The sequence below is a fragment of the Caloenas nicobarica genome, chromosome 4 (assembly GCF_036013445.1).
Source record: "Caloenas nicobarica isolate bCalNic1 chromosome 4, bCalNic1.hap1, whole genome shotgun sequence".
NCBI lineage: Eukaryota > Metazoa > Chordata > Aves > Columbiformes > Columbidae > Caloenas > Caloenas nicobarica.
Genome location: NC_088248.1, coordinates 37,299,908 through 37,317,153, shown reverse-complemented (window position 1 = coordinate 37,317,153; position 17,246 = coordinate 37,299,908).

The following is a 17,246-nucleotide window of genomic DNA, read 5'->3' as shown; positions in this document are numbered from 1 at the left end:
TTTAGATACTCTATTTCACAGGCTCCCTTCAGGACCAAACCTGCTCAGGGTGCAAATGAGTAGTTACATTTATACAGTCCTAAAATTACATTTGGCCCTTTGAAGGCAACTGTGAGGCTGATGTGGCCCCCGGTGAAAATTAGTTTGATACCCCTGATATGTAAAATGGTTACTGAGTTAGCCTAAAGAAATCAATATTTCTATGCGACACAGAAAAATGTGAAATCTCAGTGTTTTGTGTACCATTAAATTTTGAGTGACAGTAGATAATTTCTTAGTCCTATCTGTCGTCTGGTTTGAGTGGTCTCTTCTTGTCCTTTTCAATCTTCTTCATTTCATGCCCTGTAGCTGCAGCAGTTGAGGCTATTATATGAACATATTGCATAATATTTTAGATGAGGTGACTCTGGAAATTCAATTTTGTCTGAGATTCATGGAAACAAGTGTCATCCATCAGGTCTCAGGAGGTTTTCACCAGCTCCTCTAGCACACGTATTGGGGTGTCAGATGACTGAAGCTACAAATAACTTCTGATTTTGTTGTTCATACTGACTTTTTTCCTCTTTTTTAAAACTTGGAATAGACTTTCTTATCAATGCAGTGAAAAGACATCACAGTATTATGCACAACTAAAATATGCATGTATACAACCCTCTGATATTTTCAGTTTAAAATAATGTAATCCGCATAACTTCTGTAGTGTTACACCACATTACAGTAAGAGAGCACCTCTCCTACAATGTTTATTTTTCATTAGATAATCCACATATTTTCAAGTTTCAAACTGGGTCTGCAAGAGTGATCTGGGGATAGTTTAGATAAACATGTTCACGGTCATTGCTGTATACATATATTACAAACTATGTCCTTTCATACTTTGTTTGTCTGATTTAGCTGGTTGCCATCTTTCCTCATTAGACATAACTTCTCCTTGTAAATCTTCCACCATCCTAATAATCCTTCTGTTTATCTCTGTAGTCCACATCCAACAGTGTGTTTATTCCTAAAAAAAAAAAAAACCTTACCCTACTTAATGGTAATATTTGCTTTGACAGAGGATCTTCAATCAAGAAAATGTGGTGGTTTATAGGTCCTTATTAATAATATAAGTCTAGGAAAAGTAATTGAAATGTGACATGGTTCATCAAACATAATTTTGTTGGACTCATTTTTGTGCATATGTTAAGTATCAGGAAGATGCAATTTGCATAACATCATATAGGAGAAAATATAGATGGGGTTTCCCATGGATAGAATGTCATTTGCTGAAATACATAAGATAAATTAAGAAACTGAGGTATTAGAAGAGGCACATTATGTTTCATTTAAGATTACAGTAACTGGGTTGGTCATCATGAAAAATTTGTTAATTTTACCCTGGATAAATGTAGATATATCAGTCTGTGAATTAAGTCCACTTCTCCCACTGTTGTAAGAAACACTGGGAGCACAGACTCTACAGTTACCCCAGTCTAAATCGTTACTGAATGCAATTAGTGTCAGAGCAATGATTGCATCATTGTGTAACATAGCGACCGCCGTGTAATGCACATCTCTTGTAAGAAACTAAAATTGCCTAAAGGCAGAAATCTACAGTGAGTTTTGCGTAGGTTAATGACACCGAATAGAGGTAATGAAATCCTGGGAAATCTCTGCCTCCAAATTCAGAGCTGCTTGAATGTAGCTCTGCAGTGACGTAACTGCACCCATCAATGAAAGGCAATTTTCTCACTAGCTGTCACCTGACACAGCAAATTTGATTACATTCCCTGTGCTGTGGCTACTGTATTCTTTGTACGTTAAAAATTACTTTGGAGAATAAAACTCACTGGAGTTAAACTTGTTGCATAGCTGCTGGTAATTAAAAACAGGATAAAAAGAAACTATATTTAGAATATAAACACTTTCACAGTATTACAAGACAGCTGCACTAACTGCTATGGCTCTGATCCTTGGTGTTGCTATTTATCATGAGTTCACTTCCTTGTGAAATTCCGAATTTCCAACCAAACCAGAAACTTTCTGGCATAAGAAGTAGAGGAAATATTTCTTTCACAAATAAAGGAAATTGTCTGCAAAAATAATTTTGAAATAATTTTAACTCTTTTCCATAGAAGATCTTTAGATTAATTAACATTACATTCTAGAAAATCAGGATCTGATGCTTATCACTCGAATCAAGACCCTGAGTCCCCTTGCTTACTGCTGCAGAGACTTGGAAACTATTTTGGAGGGACTAGAAAAAACATGTGCCCTGCCCAGACGCTCCGTTATAGCACCCATGAGCAATCTTGCCTCCAGCATTCATTTCCTGCCATGCTAAGGAAAAGGTTGCATAATGTATATTTTTCTGTCTAAATGGCCCTCAAGGTTGCAAGCTGGGGCAAAAGCCTTCACATCAGTATTGACTTCGGCATCATACTGATTGTAATCTGCATCACTAAGCCAGAAACCCAGAACTTCTTGGTTTGACATTGGAGAGAGAAAGGCAAAACGTTGCGACAGAAATTCTCTGTTCCTAAAGCTCACCAGCCAGACCCTCAGGTTTTATAAGCTGGCATTTAGCATTACTTTTCTTTCTTTAGGGACCACAGACATTGAAGGCAGTATTTCAAGCAACAGCTCCTGAGGATTCTGGTCTTTATTACTTATCTTGTAATAGGACATGCATAGGAAACATAATTCTACTGCTCTGACTAAAGCAAAGTGACAAGCCCCTTTATTTTCAAAATTAAGTACCACTACATAAAACTGTACAGAAATAACCAAACAATACCTGCATTTTCTAGTAGTTCAAAATGGCTTGGCATCTAAACAACCCAAAAGATAGCTTCTAGCGACAGTATTTCCTGAGGGAATATAATTACAGCTTCATGTTGCTAGTTCTTTTACCTTGTCTTTTGTTTTTGGATGGCAGAAGAGAGAAAGATAATTAAAACCAAGAAGAAACAACTAAAACCACAGTGACATTAACTGAAATAGCATAATAGGCGCTTACGTGTCTAGAAATACAAAACCATTTTTGCATGTCATTGTTTCCAGCTGTAAATGTGAATCTGTAGAATTAAACAGTGTCTTTTGGGGCTGTAAAATGTTACTAACAATTGCAGCTTTATAGCAGCGAGCATATCAGTGTGTGATACCACTGGAAGTTACACGCCATTATGTAGCACTGAATCTTGAGCCACCATTCAACAAAAAACTCTTGCACCTTTCCATACAAGCATCCTGTTTGCCTCTATATTTACTTCCTATCATTTAAGACCTTTTCATGCGTAGTAACTTCTCAGTGATTGGTTTGCAGGGAGTTGGTCAGTATGGCTAACAAAATGCTGTCTAGTAGTAGCATACGTGGAAATAGAGTGCTACGGAGAACTGAAAGGGTTAAGTTCACCCCATTAGGAAATGTTAATGCCCCATAAGATGATAACCTGTAATCTGTTTTAAATATGACCACGTGTCTTCATGAAGTTGAAATATATGTCACAATATGTGATCCATAGGCACTATCCTTTGTGCTCCATAGGCCTCTTTATATCTGGAAACTACATGTTAGGGAAGTTCATATGGGAGACTCTATTAATAATGTCCAGAGGGGCCCATATTTACCTGAGATTTCAGGGGTCTGGTGCTAGGAGATAAAAACAATCTACAGAAAAACCCCATGATAAGTTTGCCATGATATCTGCAAAGACATAGACTAGCACTTCCCTGCAGATAGGGTTTGAGCCTTGCAATTACATTTGTGTCTAGAAACCTGTAACTGAAACTTGTTATTTGTTTACAGTAAACACTTACTCAAAATCTCATTACCTATATGGTTCCTGATGTGTCAAGTGCACTGAAAACCACTCATCTCCAAAACACACTTACTTTCTTATCAGCTTTATTAAATAATAAACAAATTGGCAGCATATTTTTCCTGTATTGGGAAGAAATATAACCCCAACTCCCATAAATCTAGCTGAACTATTATGTATCAAAATTACCTAAGTTCAAGCTGTAGCACAAGTCTGGCTTCAAACTTGTTCAGCTTTATAATTCAGCACAATATTGTAAACAACTTACCCATTTTGGACTCTCCACCATTTAATGGCTGAGTTGTATAGTCACTCAGATCTCCTGTTGTCCTCCAGAAATGCTGAAGTACTTCACGATGTTGGGCATAATTTTCTTTGTAGTACTGAGAATGGAACAGACACAGAATCTTCAATGAAGTATTCAAGCAATCAGTTTATATTATATTCGGAATAAAATTCAGAGCTCCTGAGAAACAGAAGCATTTATTGTGAAATCTGCCTCGTATGTCTGAATGTCTCCCAAACATGATGTTTATCATGGAACACATTAATTGTACAACTCTCGGTAGTTTTTCACGAAAACAAGTAGATCTAGCAGTTTGACAGTATATTCCATGTCTACGTGGGTATATGAAGTGTACAATCTACTCAATCCACACCAATCATTAAGTGTTGTTATTAAATAATGACTTCTGTGGACAAGTGTGGATCTGCATAGATTATATTGAATTTCACTCTTTTTTTTTTCCTGATAGGGAAGGCCTATCAGCCAGTCACCTTGGCTGACTCTTCCCTCCTCTGGTTTAGAGGCAGCCACTTCTCCTAAAGAGCTTCTGAAAACAATTTCATTTGTATAAGTAAGAAGCAGTATAAGCAGTATAAGTAAGAAGCAAAACAGATCAACTAGTCAGATTGTAAGCTTGATGCTGCAAAAACAAGAAGAAAAAGCAGTTCGTCTCCTTCTGATTTTCTTTTAAATTTATTTTTCTTTAGTTTCCCAGGGGAAATCGAAAGGATTTCAAGATGACATGTGCCTTACTGCAGTCTTAATTAATTTATAGTGAAACAGTGCCAGAGAAGGGAGATACAGCTTTACTACATGGCATCACGTGGAATCTAGGAGCTAAATTAACCTGCCATTCTTGTCTGTAATGATCCTTTAAAAAATTTACAACACAATAGAATTCCAGTGTGTTCAAAAGGAATGTTCCTTTGCTTACTTATGCTTCAGTGTTACATCCTGCTGCATGCATTTAGAATTTGATCTCCTTTCCTTTTCAGTTACAACAGATGTCTTAATAAGATAAGTACCTTAACAAGACAAAATAAGAAGATGAATATAGATAATGAGTAAATCCTATGTGCCTTCAGATTCTTGGCACCCTGTGTTTGTGCAGCAACAGACAGAGCCCAGAGGGACTTTCTCAAGGTACACTGTGCAGAGCAGATCCTGCCCATGGAGGGAAGCTTTCCCTTTTGGACATTCAAGCTAATATGTAATTTCCTTACAATAAAACAACTCTGTTGATAGAGGATGTTCACATAACAACTTTTTGCTGCAATTTTAGATAAAGGTAAGGCCATGCAGCTGACATAACCACCAGTATGGAGTGAGAGCACCCTGCAGGCTCCTCTGTTGCAGTGAGCTGGCTGGGTTCATCCTGAAGCCAAGGCATTTGTGTAACACCTGACAGACTGAGTGGGCAGGTACTGGTGGTTATCCCAGTCAGGATGTATATTAACACAGAACCTTTCTTGCTACTTCAGTATAGGTACATTTATTATGTAGTCAATCAGCTGATGTGCAGGTTTGCCATGGCTTGCTCCTGGAAAGAATCAGAACAATTGTTTATTGATGTTGGGCTAGAGATGCTTTTTAAGTGAAAAGAAAGTGCAGAGAAGAGGTACCTGAATTAATTTTACTGCTACTAGGAAATTCTGGACAATAATGGAGAATTATTCATTAACCACAGATTTTGTACAACTAGTTTTATTTTTCAGAGGTTCCACTTGATCCTATTTTCATCTTCATTCAGCAGCTCCTAACTTACAACTTACTAAATATAAATAGAATCATAGAATCATTTATGGAAAAGACCTTCAAGATCATAAAGTCCAACCATAAACCTAACACTGCCAAGTCCACCACTAGACCATGTACCTAAGTGCAACATCTGCACTCCTTTTAAATACGCCCACATTCGGTGACTCAAACACTTCTCTGGGCAGCCTGTTCCGATGCTTGATAACCTTTTCAGTGAAGAAATTTTTCCTAATATCCAATCTAAACCTCCCCTGGCACAACTTAATGCCATTTCCTCTCATTCTTCCACTTGTTATTTGGGAGAAGAGACCAACACCCACCTCACTACAACCTCCTTTCAGGTAGTTGTAGACAGCAATAAGGTCTCCTTCCCTCAGCCTCCTTTTCTCCAGGTTAAACAGGCCCAGCTCCCTCAGCTGCTCCTCATCAGACTTGTGCTCCAGACCCTTCACCAGCTTCATTGCTCTTCTTTGGACACACTGCAGCACCTTGATGTCTTTCTTGTAGTGAGTGGCCCAAAACTGAGCACAGTTTTCACAGCGTGGCCTCACCAGTGCTGCATACAGGGGGCCGATCACTGCCCTAGTCCTGCTGGCCACACTATTCCTGATATAAGCCAGGATGCTGTTGGCCTTCTTGGCCACCTGGGCACACTGCTGGCTCACATTCAGCCAGCTGTCAACCAACACCCCCAGGCGTTTTTCCGCCAGGCAGCTTTCCAACCACTCTTCCCCGAGCCTGTAGCGCTGCCTGGGGTTGTTGTGACCCAAATGCAGGACCCAGCACTCGGCCTTGTTGAACCTCATACAATTGGCCTCAGCCCATCAATCCAATCAGTCCAGATCCCTCTGTATGACCTTCCCATGCTTGAGCAGATCAACACTCCCACCCAGCTTGGTGCTATCTGCAAACTAACTGAGGGTGCACTCAATCCCCTCATCCAGATCATTAATAAAGAGATTAAACAGAACTGGCTCCAATACTGAGCCCTGGGGAATACCAGTTGTGAACAGCAGCCAACTGGATTTGATTCCATTCACCCCAACTCTTCAGACCTGGCCATCCAGCCAGTTTTTTACTCAGTGAAGACTATGCCAGTCCAGACCATGAGCAGCCAGTGGACTATTTTGCTCTACTTTGAGGTAGAGAAGGGGAGGTTTGTTAGATTTTGTTTCATCTGTTAAATAAAATCCTGTTGAGACAACTTATCAGCCTGATTTCAGGAGTTCCTGCTGGGAGTAAAAACAGCATTGTAAGTGTTTTATTCCAAATAGATTCCAATAGAGAAAACATAAAATTATCTTCTTAGAGAGCATTCTCCATAATGCTTCACATAGTGTCAGGTTTTATAATTGCCTAGTAAATTATTGGTTTTGCATCTTCTGCCTTATTTTTAAATTTTATAGTGCAAAAATAGGAATATTTGGGAAGATTTTGCTTTTGTCATCCTCATCAAATCACAATGTTTTCCTTTTCAGACTTACTGTTTCTAAACGTGACAATTTCTATCAAGAGAAATTAGTTTATTTTATAAAAGTCTGATGTCTTGAAAAGCAGTTTTACACTTGGTGGGTATTTGCTGCTTTCACTATAAAACTGTTCTTTTGGTTCATCTGACACTTCAAGTAAGAGTGCATTTATCAACAGCTAATGCCATCCACTGTTGCAACAGAAGAATTTAAGAAGTGCTACCTAAGAACATGGCAACAGCAGGCACTTTAAAAGAAAAGCTTTAATGAATGCCATGAGCAGCGTATTACCTTTAGGGCTGCAATTTTTATGAACGAATAGCTAACAGATTTTAAACAACTTTAGAATTTGGCAAAAAATTATTTTCAGAGTTGGTAGAGGGGAAGCCTGCAACTCCAAAATAAATTGGATTTTTAAAATGGGTGCTAATGTGAGTAGGAACCTGACAGGCAGGTAGCACTGCCGTATGCAACCTGGATGCTCACAGAGGTGACAGGAGAGGGCGGGCTGGGCAGCTGGGCCAAGGTTAGTGTTGCAGCACGCTGATGAATGCAAGGAAGCAGGAGAGCTTTATGGCTTCCTTGCATCACCAAGGAATAACTGTCGCAGTAACTTTTTAAAGTAAAAAGCATTTCCATGCCCACTATGATTTGCATCAGCTTTGTCCCTGGTGGTCTGCTAAGTAAGTTTGACATATGTTGCTAACTGGTGGATACATTTCAGTGAGAGGCATGAGAAGACAAGCTGGAGCTCTCTCTGAAATTACTTGATGCTTCTCACTGGGGTACTGTAATTGGAAGAAGTGATCTGAACGGTCTGTCAACGAAGAAGTGAAAATCTTGATATGGAGAAAAATCTTGCCTACTGCGTGAGGCTCACTCTTTGGGAAACTGTTTTCTCTTTGTGCTATTGTTCTGTAATGAAGCAATTTTTGTAGGAAAATTGAGATGTCTTTTCTCATACATACTTGATTGCTGTTGTATGAACTTTCACAAATGTTTTTTGCTGGATCTTTGATAAGGTTTTTTTTCCTCTCCACTGTAATGTAGCTTTAAGCTATTTAAGATTTTTAGTGGTAGTGACAGATCTAGAACTTCTTAAAAAAATCCAAGGGAACCATACATGTTATCCCTACTTGAAAGTCTGGATTACAGTGCCTAATTCTTACTAGAACAGCATTACTGGATGTTAAACTTCAAATGCTTTTTTTTTAGGAGGACAATACCTCAAGCTAGTTCAGAACTACCTTGATGGTAAATATGAGAATCTTTTACTAAATTTCTTTTAGCGAGTTGTTGTGCTGGCATGCAGTTATAGTGGTTTCTGCAAGATAAGTAAACTGTAAATGATGTACCTTTGTGCCCTGTTTTACTCTAGAACTAGATATATTTTTGGTTTTAGTGTGTTAAATTTTAAACCTCTTGTTAAACCAGCAGGTCTTGTTAACCAGGTATCATGAACAGAGTAGCTGTTTATGGCAGTATCTGCATAATTGTTATCTTAAGTGAATTAGTTCAGAGAAACTGAATCATAGAATCATAGAATGTCCTGAGTTGCAAGGGACCCACAAGGATCATCAAGTCCAACTCCTGTTCCTGCATGTGACAACCCCACAGCTCACACCATGTGTCTGAGGGTGTTGTCCAGTCTCTTCTTGAACACTGTCAGGCTTGGGGCCGTGACGCCTCCCTGGGGAGCCTGTTCCCGTGCTCCACCACCCTCTGGGGGAAGAACCTTTTCCTCATGTCCAACCTAAACCTCCCCTGGCACATCTTCCTATCATTCCCTTGAGTTCTGTCATTGGTCACTAAAGAGAAGAGTTCGGTGCCTGCCCCTCCTCCTCCCCTTGTGAGGAAGCTGTAGACTGTGCTTAGGTCTCCTCTTAGTCTCCTCTTCTCCAGGCTGAACAGACCAAATGACTTTAGCCACTCCTCATACAGCTTCCTCTCCAAAACCTTCACCAACTTCATAGCCCTCTTCTGGACACTCTCCAGTAGCTTTATACCCTTTTTATCCTGTGTCTCCCAGAACTGCACACAGCGCTCCAGGTGAGGCCGCACCAGTGCAGAGCAGAGCGGGACAATCGTCTCCATCGCCCGGCTGGCAATGCTGTGCTGGATGCACCCTGGACACGGTTGCCCCTCTTGGCTGCCAGGGCTTGCCGTCGACCAGAACCCCCAGATCCTTCTCTGCAGAGTTGCCCTCCAGCATCTCCTCCCCCAGTCTGTATGTACAGCCAGGGTTGCTGCATTCCATGTCCAAAATCTGGCACTTGACAAACTGAACTGGTAATTGCATGTGGAAATCATTCATTATCATCATTACAGTTGTTCTTTTGATCATTTTTTGATAGCTTTCTGTAAGTATTATATCAGGAAGAATTAGAGATGGTGTGAGGGTTTTTTGGTTTGATTTGGTTTGGTTTTTAACATATGTTGCCTTAAAACTTCAATTTTGAGTATGGAATTTTGTGGGCATTTCTAGATGGATCAGACCAGGGAGTGGTGTGGCTCCAAGCCTCGCAAGTAGCAGCCAGAGAATATTTTATTAATACATCTATTTTTTAAAACTCATTTACAGATGAGTCTGTGGCCTTGTGGTTCTTTTACCACTTAGCAGGTGTAAAAAGGTGTTTCTGTGAAAGTGTTAGTTACGTTGTCATCAAACAATACAGTTTGCCAAGACTTTGACCTTTGCAATTCCTCTGACAACAAATTTACAGATTAATTATGCGTTGTGTTAATAACATCCTTTTACAATCCGCAGTTTCAGTTCACTCTAGAGCCCATTTCTGCAGCTGTCATTCAGAGGGATTAACAGGGTTTCTATTACCTTTTCATTAAGTCTGTCTTTTTACGAAGTTCACCAACATAGTTTTTTTGCTAGTAAGGTATTTATCAGCTGGAGACCATCTGATTCTTTGATCATCTTCTGTTCTGCTCTGTTTAAATAGAGATGATCAGAATGATACATGCAATTGTAGATGAAAGCATACCATTAATTTCAAGGACTGCATGACACTCACATTATTTCATTTTCCACACCTTAACTGATTAAAAATAATCATCTTGTATAATCCCTTCTAAAATGACACACCTCAACAGTTGTCAGTTTACTGAATTAGAAGAGGAACTGAGTCAGATTTTTATTTTTTTCTTTAAATCTGCTGCCTAGTTAGGCTGGTGCTTCCATTGATCTACCCCAAATAATGAGTCTTTTGTTAGATAAAATAAACTGGATTGTAACTAGCTTTTTTGGCTGTACTTAGAAATGGTACTGCCAGGTATTTCAGCCTAGATGTAGCATAGCAACAGAAAGAAACAGGGACAAGAGAAAACTTCTACAGCTATTTTTCTTTTCTTCAGGTGCTCAAGGCAAAAGTGGAAGCTAGGATGAGCACCCTGCTTTACCTGCCTCTGAAGTGTGCGAGCGGACACTGGAAGCACAGCTCCAAATGCAAGCAGCAGCTGGCAGAGCCCTCCTCAGGGTGAGATCCAGCAGCTTTCTTCACAGCTCCTGAACGGAGGTGAGCAAGAAACACTTTCTCCTTTTAAGGCTGTTCTGTATTTTGGTTTGCCCCTGATTACACTGGTGTCTGCACAGTATTCACCACTTCTGGAAACTTACCCTAATTTAGGTGTGTTAATTTAGGATCCTTAGGGTTCCTCTGATATTTAATGAATTATTCAGTATTGTTAGTGATGTATTTGTTACTTTTTGATGCAGTAACGCTGGCCAATGGCTGCCAGAAAATTCTTTTCACATTCACTCACCTAGTGACACAAGTCCTCAGACCAATCCTTTTAGCTTTTCAGGATATACACCTCAGTTTCCAAATTCATCGTAGAGCACAAATGCTTTAAGGTGGTTTGCTTTGCACATCATTCCACTATAGTTAGTAATTTCCAGACAAGCAATGAGCCCTCAACTTACTGATGTTATTTGAATGTACCTTTAATACAACCCAGCTTCAAATATAAAAATACACCTGTTTACTGAAGCAAAAGACCTGCTTAAAAAACAAATAAACAAACAAACAAAAATGCTATCTTGAAGTCTGTTTCATATGGAAGTGTTTTCCTAGCTGTCACTTTGAATCTTTACAGCACATTTCAGCCATAGCAGCCTAGGGATCAACTCGGCTAACACTACTCTGCCTCCAAATATTACTTCTCCCAGCTGGATCCTATGTCTCCTTGATATACTGGATTCTAGCTGGTATAACTGAAGCTAGAAATAGAATTGTTGATGTGCTTTGCTGCTATAAAAGAAGCAGAGGAGGTAAGATCTTGTATTAGATCATCTGAATTGGGATTTAGGCTGCATATTAATATAAAAGCATTTCCTTTTTAACAAGAAGGCCTTATTGTATTTCACTTTTTTTGAGCTCTTGAAGAGAGCTTAACTGGGAATGCTTGCCTCTGAATTCACGAAAGATTCTTCAACATATCAATTCTCTTCTCATGTTTTCTTTCTCACTGAGGAAAACAATTGTGTTCTAGCTACAAATTAGGCTTTCCCTTTTCAGGCAGAAAAATTTACCTTGTGAAATGCTTGTTTTTCTGATTGCAAATTGCGTATCATAAAAGTTATCCACTGTGTAATAGTTTCAGTTTTACATAGCTATTCTGGCTCACTAAAGTGACTACACACCATGTTTTAATCAACCGTGTGTCAACAGTAAGACCAAAGTACATAAACTAAACTCCTTGTGTTCTGAACATTTCTTTCCCTGGCAATTTTTACACAGTCAGTCTCTGGTATCTCCACACAGACCCTTCAGATAAGCCAATAAAATGCAACCTGCTGTGCAGAAAAACAGACCTATAAGCCTCTCCGGGTTAAAAAGAGCCATCTTAAAAGTGGTGGTCCTTTTAACCTGGGTAAAGCTCACCTTTCAGCTGAGATAATTTGATGCAAATGAACAATGAGTTAAATTTTAGGCTGCCTGTGGGAGTATGATCACTATCCTAATGTTTAGTTCCCACTGATGAGTGTCTGTGGCCTCTATATTTCCTGAAGTTCTCACACTAGGAACTTAGCTTTAGGTATGTATGTATTCTTACTGTGTTGACACTATTTAAACTTTGCCTCTGAACTGAGATGCTATCTAGATACTTAGCTGGACTCAAGTGCACTTGACTTAGTCTGATTTAAATGTAAAACTAATGTTTTCAGGGCCTCAGAAGGGATGGAATAAAGAGACACAGTGTCCTTAAAGTTAATACAGTAAATCAAGCAACCTTATATATGAAGGTAGGCAGGACAATAGACGCAAGTGAGAGAGACTGGATTTTTAAATTCAGTGTTTCAACCTTAAATTAAGTGCTTACTACAGGGAAGGGGAAAGCAGAGCAGAAAATTAAGCCAAATTTATATTACAAGTATAGGTATTGACCAAAGTTGAAAATTTGATAATAGCAACTATAAATGAGGAAAGCTGGCTAACAGGAAAATAAATTGTTTTTAATATACTCTCTTTCCCCCTCTTTCTGAATAATGTGGGCAGTTTGCTTCATGCATGCACTAGAGGTGGAGGGGAATCTGTAGAAAAAGATACAGTTTTGTTAGCATGAAAAATAACCTGTGCACCCAGCACATGCTCCCTCTTACAGAGGGGAAAAACTGTTCCTGCCATGAGTCTTCCTCTTCGCTGCCCTTTTTGGAGGATCCCAGGGCACCTTTAGATGTGGTGGGATTTTCAGCCTGCACTTGCTCATTCATTTCCCACCTGGAGAATGTTAGTCTTCTCAATACCCATCACGAAATGAACGAATCTTTAAAGTAGCTTTATTTAAACCACTGCAATACTTCCAGAAGTATGTCAATTTTAACTGTGCAAAATTTGCACCAGTGTGACAGTATTTTGAAGCTTGTATTTATTGCAGATATCAGTCCTTTGATAAGTATCTTTCTTGACTTTCTGCTTCGCTTTGTAAGGTGCTAATTGGAAAATGGAGCCCCTGGTTTTAGTCTCTTCTGACTTTAAAAAAGTACTAGTAAATAAAAAAATCTTAAGAGTACATTTATGGGTGAAATAACTCCAAAAGCTCTAAACACTATCTCTTTTATCGCTGGAACGGCCGTACCATAATCTCTGGTGAGGGAGCAGCAGCTGGATGGAGATGAATTATGTCCACCAGGAGAGGGCTCCCGCAGCCTTCTGATATTGCTCAATTTTGATGCTTGGAGACCTAAAGGTGTAGTAGCTACAGAGAAATTCATGCAAGAACTGCTCAAATTGGATTATGTTCACCACTGTGTCACAGATGCCATAAATGTATAAATGTAATGAATAAATGTCATCTTTTGTCTTTTTTCTTTTTTTCTTTTTAGGAAAAAAGTGAAAAACAAGGATGCTGTTGCAACTCAGTTGGATTTTTTTTTCCCTTTATGTTGTTAAACAGCATTTAAATTATATTATAGAAATCAGCTTTGTAAACAGCACCACCATCAACATGCGGACTATCACTACTGTGCTTGGCTTTGCCAAGGAAATTCCAGAGTTTTACGAAAAGTAACATAATTTTGGAGTCCTTAATATAGTTTAACCACTGTTAGGGGAATAGAAATTCAGGTTTCAGTTAGAAAAAGCTGTTGATTTTTTTTTTTTCTTTTTGCATATTGTTTATAATTTTTTGCTGTCCTTTGAATAACCTTATGTATCATGAAGGATAAATTTATATCATGATACAAGCACAGAATCAGCCAGGCTGTACGACCTCTTAGTATTCCTCTTATTTGTTAAAAATAAATGTGGTAAAATCTTTATATGAATGCTATTGCACAACTAGTGTAACAGATGCTGTCTTCAGTTCTGCTTTGAACAAAAGCAAGCAAGGTTAATTGTGTTTCTAACAATGGTTAAATGAACTTTGCTTTTTAGTTTTTGTTTATCATTGTAAATTACAGGTTTAGTTCTGCTTACAGTCTAGTGTAAGCATTATCCCATAAAATTCAAGCATGGAAAGTAGAAATCAGTTTATTACAGTGCATGCAGCCAGTAATATATGCAAAGAAAAAAACCCATGATTAATTTATGGTATGTTCTCTAAATAAAAGCTTTTTCTAGCCTATTTTTGGTGGTGGTCATAAAATTCTTAATACAGTCATATCTTTTATAGATGTTCATAATTAAAGGGATAGGTTGGAAGTTATAGTTCAGCAAAAACAACAGCCAAACTGTGAAAAATAAACCTTTACTCTTCATGTATTTGAATAAGCGTCAATGAAACATGCTGCAGTGTCCCCATAGCTTTTTAGGGACAGCTCGATCTACTCAACTTTTTTTTTTTTTTGACACATTTTGACATGTGCTCCTTTTTTTTCTACTGTTACTCTCTTTAATCATTTTTGTGGTAGTAATTCAACAAAATCTTTTTTCAATATCAGACCTATTGTGCCATATAATGGACCAATAAAAATGTGGGCAATACCTTAATAGCAAAGGGTAGTTTGTTGTTGGAGCTGTATTATGATGTGAAGCTGCGTGGGTCAGAACACATACCAGAGTCTACCTCCAATGAGTTAATATAAATCTATCTCAGTAGAAGAGAATAAATGAACCATACCCAACTATCTTGTTTTTTTGCCATACTATTAGGGAGGCCCTAGTCAGCTAGTCCTGCGCTGATAGATTCCTTCATTCCACTTCATCTCTGGGAAGTGATTCCTCATTCCCTCTCCAAAAAGTCTCACACAGGTGTCTTCCACAACTTTCTGGAAAGTCTCCAATTTTAGATTTCTTCAGATCAAGAGGGAAAACAAGTACCATAGAGTCTGCAGTCTCATTCACTGCTTTTTTTCAGTCATCTCCCCTCTTCTGGAAAAAGAATGGCACTTGAGGGCCTCCACTGACTGCAGGTGTGATGATGTGCAAGGGGGAGATGAGTGTTATGTGTCCCTGAGAGCGCTCCTGGGAGCTAACTGTAATTTGTCTGACAGAAATGGCCTTGGAGCAGCTTTTCTGATGAATGGATTCCCACAAAACCAGTAAGAGATCAACTGTGCCCATGAGTTTCAATCCCTGAATAATCTTAAGATGCACCCTCAATTAGAGCATATTGCAATTTGGTTCTGCAGTAGGAATGAAGTTCTGAACTTCACCCGTCATGATTTGCAGTGAGGATCAGATGAGGCTGTGCTCTCTGAAATGTGCTCTCATACTCCAGGATATTAATTGAGATAATGCATCATCAAGGATTCAAACAATTACCTTTATGAGATGTGTGTTGGAACTGATGGAGTCTTAAAAAAATTGTAATTGTTTTGCCTGTATTTGGTCCCAGTAGTTACATAAAAATGAGTTTAATTTTCCTGCAGTAAACAGCTTGTGCTTTTCCCAGTTGTGCTAACACCATCGAAACCAAAACAAAACAAAAAAACCCCACCCCCAATGCTAACACAGCAAAAAGTAAAGATTAGATTCTATTCTGACCTCTTATGCAGCTTCTTAATCCTTAGGCCAAGAGGCCAAAATCCTTATGAATACTAAATGAACCCTAATTTAGTGGAGAGTCTCTTAACATCTTGTTCAACATAAGTAAATCTGGATGTAAAGTACAAAAAGGCATTAAGATTACTTGTAGTAAGGATGGTTTTATTTATCTCCTTGCTTAGCTGTTTGTCTCCTCATTAAAAAAAACCAAAACAAACAAACACAACCCACAGCAAAAAACCCAAATGAACAAACAAAAAACCCCCACCAAAACAGATTTATAGTTAAAATTATAATTAGTGGTCTTGTGGTATACCATTAAATGGGTTTTGTGCCTTTGTGGTTCCAACTGAGTCTGAAAAGATGAAAAACTGCTTGCTTAACACCAGGTTACTCCTCTGAAGAAATTTTGTACCAGAAGTGCCCTTAAAATCCTTTTGTACATTATTTTGTTCACAGGGACAGTAATAAATGTTTCCTGCTGAAAAATGTCCAATTAATGTGGCATTCTAGTAATACAGACATAAGCCTTCTCCTGCTAAGACAAAGCAAACATTTATTTAACTGGATATAAGAGCAAGGCCAACGTACTTTAGTCTTGAATGTTAAATCATTATTCTGATAATTTCCCAGAGGAGTATTTTTAAGCCTTTTTATTAAAGGGACCATCTTAATGTGACTACAAGGGCAAAATGAGGCATTCGTATTTGGATTTGGATTGTGACTCTATTTTGTTCTAAAATATTTCCTAATATTAGCAGGTAAGGAAGTAATTTCATAACTTTCAAATATTTCACAAAATTTTATTTTCAAAGACAAACAAGATTAATAGAAATCTGATTGGTATAGCTATGCTGTATTTATAGCAATGCTAGTTTTACCCTTAATGCACAGCTTAGCTTTTTGAAATACACTGTGACCACATCTTCCTGTCTGTAGTGACATTTCTCAGGAAATCAGGTTTTTGACAAAGTTTGTGTCAGAATCAGTAAGACTATTTTTACCAAGGACATACTGTATTAGGCTTTTTTTCTTTTTTTTACTGTGTATAATGAGACATAGATTAATAAGGAGGCCAGGAGATCATGGTAACCTTTGGAGCAGAGCAGATGTCATCAGTATCTCTGAGTTTGAAGAGATTTAAAAACAGGTGCTGTGTTAAGACTCGCTGGCATGTGGATAGCATCATGCCCTAGAATGATGGCACAGATTGTCTTAATGGCACAGGATGATGCATTATGAGTGATCACAGGCAAAACTATCTGTATCACAAGGTTGGAAAGAAAATGCTTTTACATTATAGAAACATTTTGAAAGGGGTAAGGGCACGTGTATCCATAGTAATTTATTAGCTATTACTCATTTATTAGCTCATTATTAGCTCATTTATCAGCTATTACTTCAAAAATTTGCAATAGGCTCCTTGGCTACATGTGGGATTCGCAATGTTCAATGGTAGTGTCGCAAGCTCGTTGTCCCTGGCAGATACTTGAGA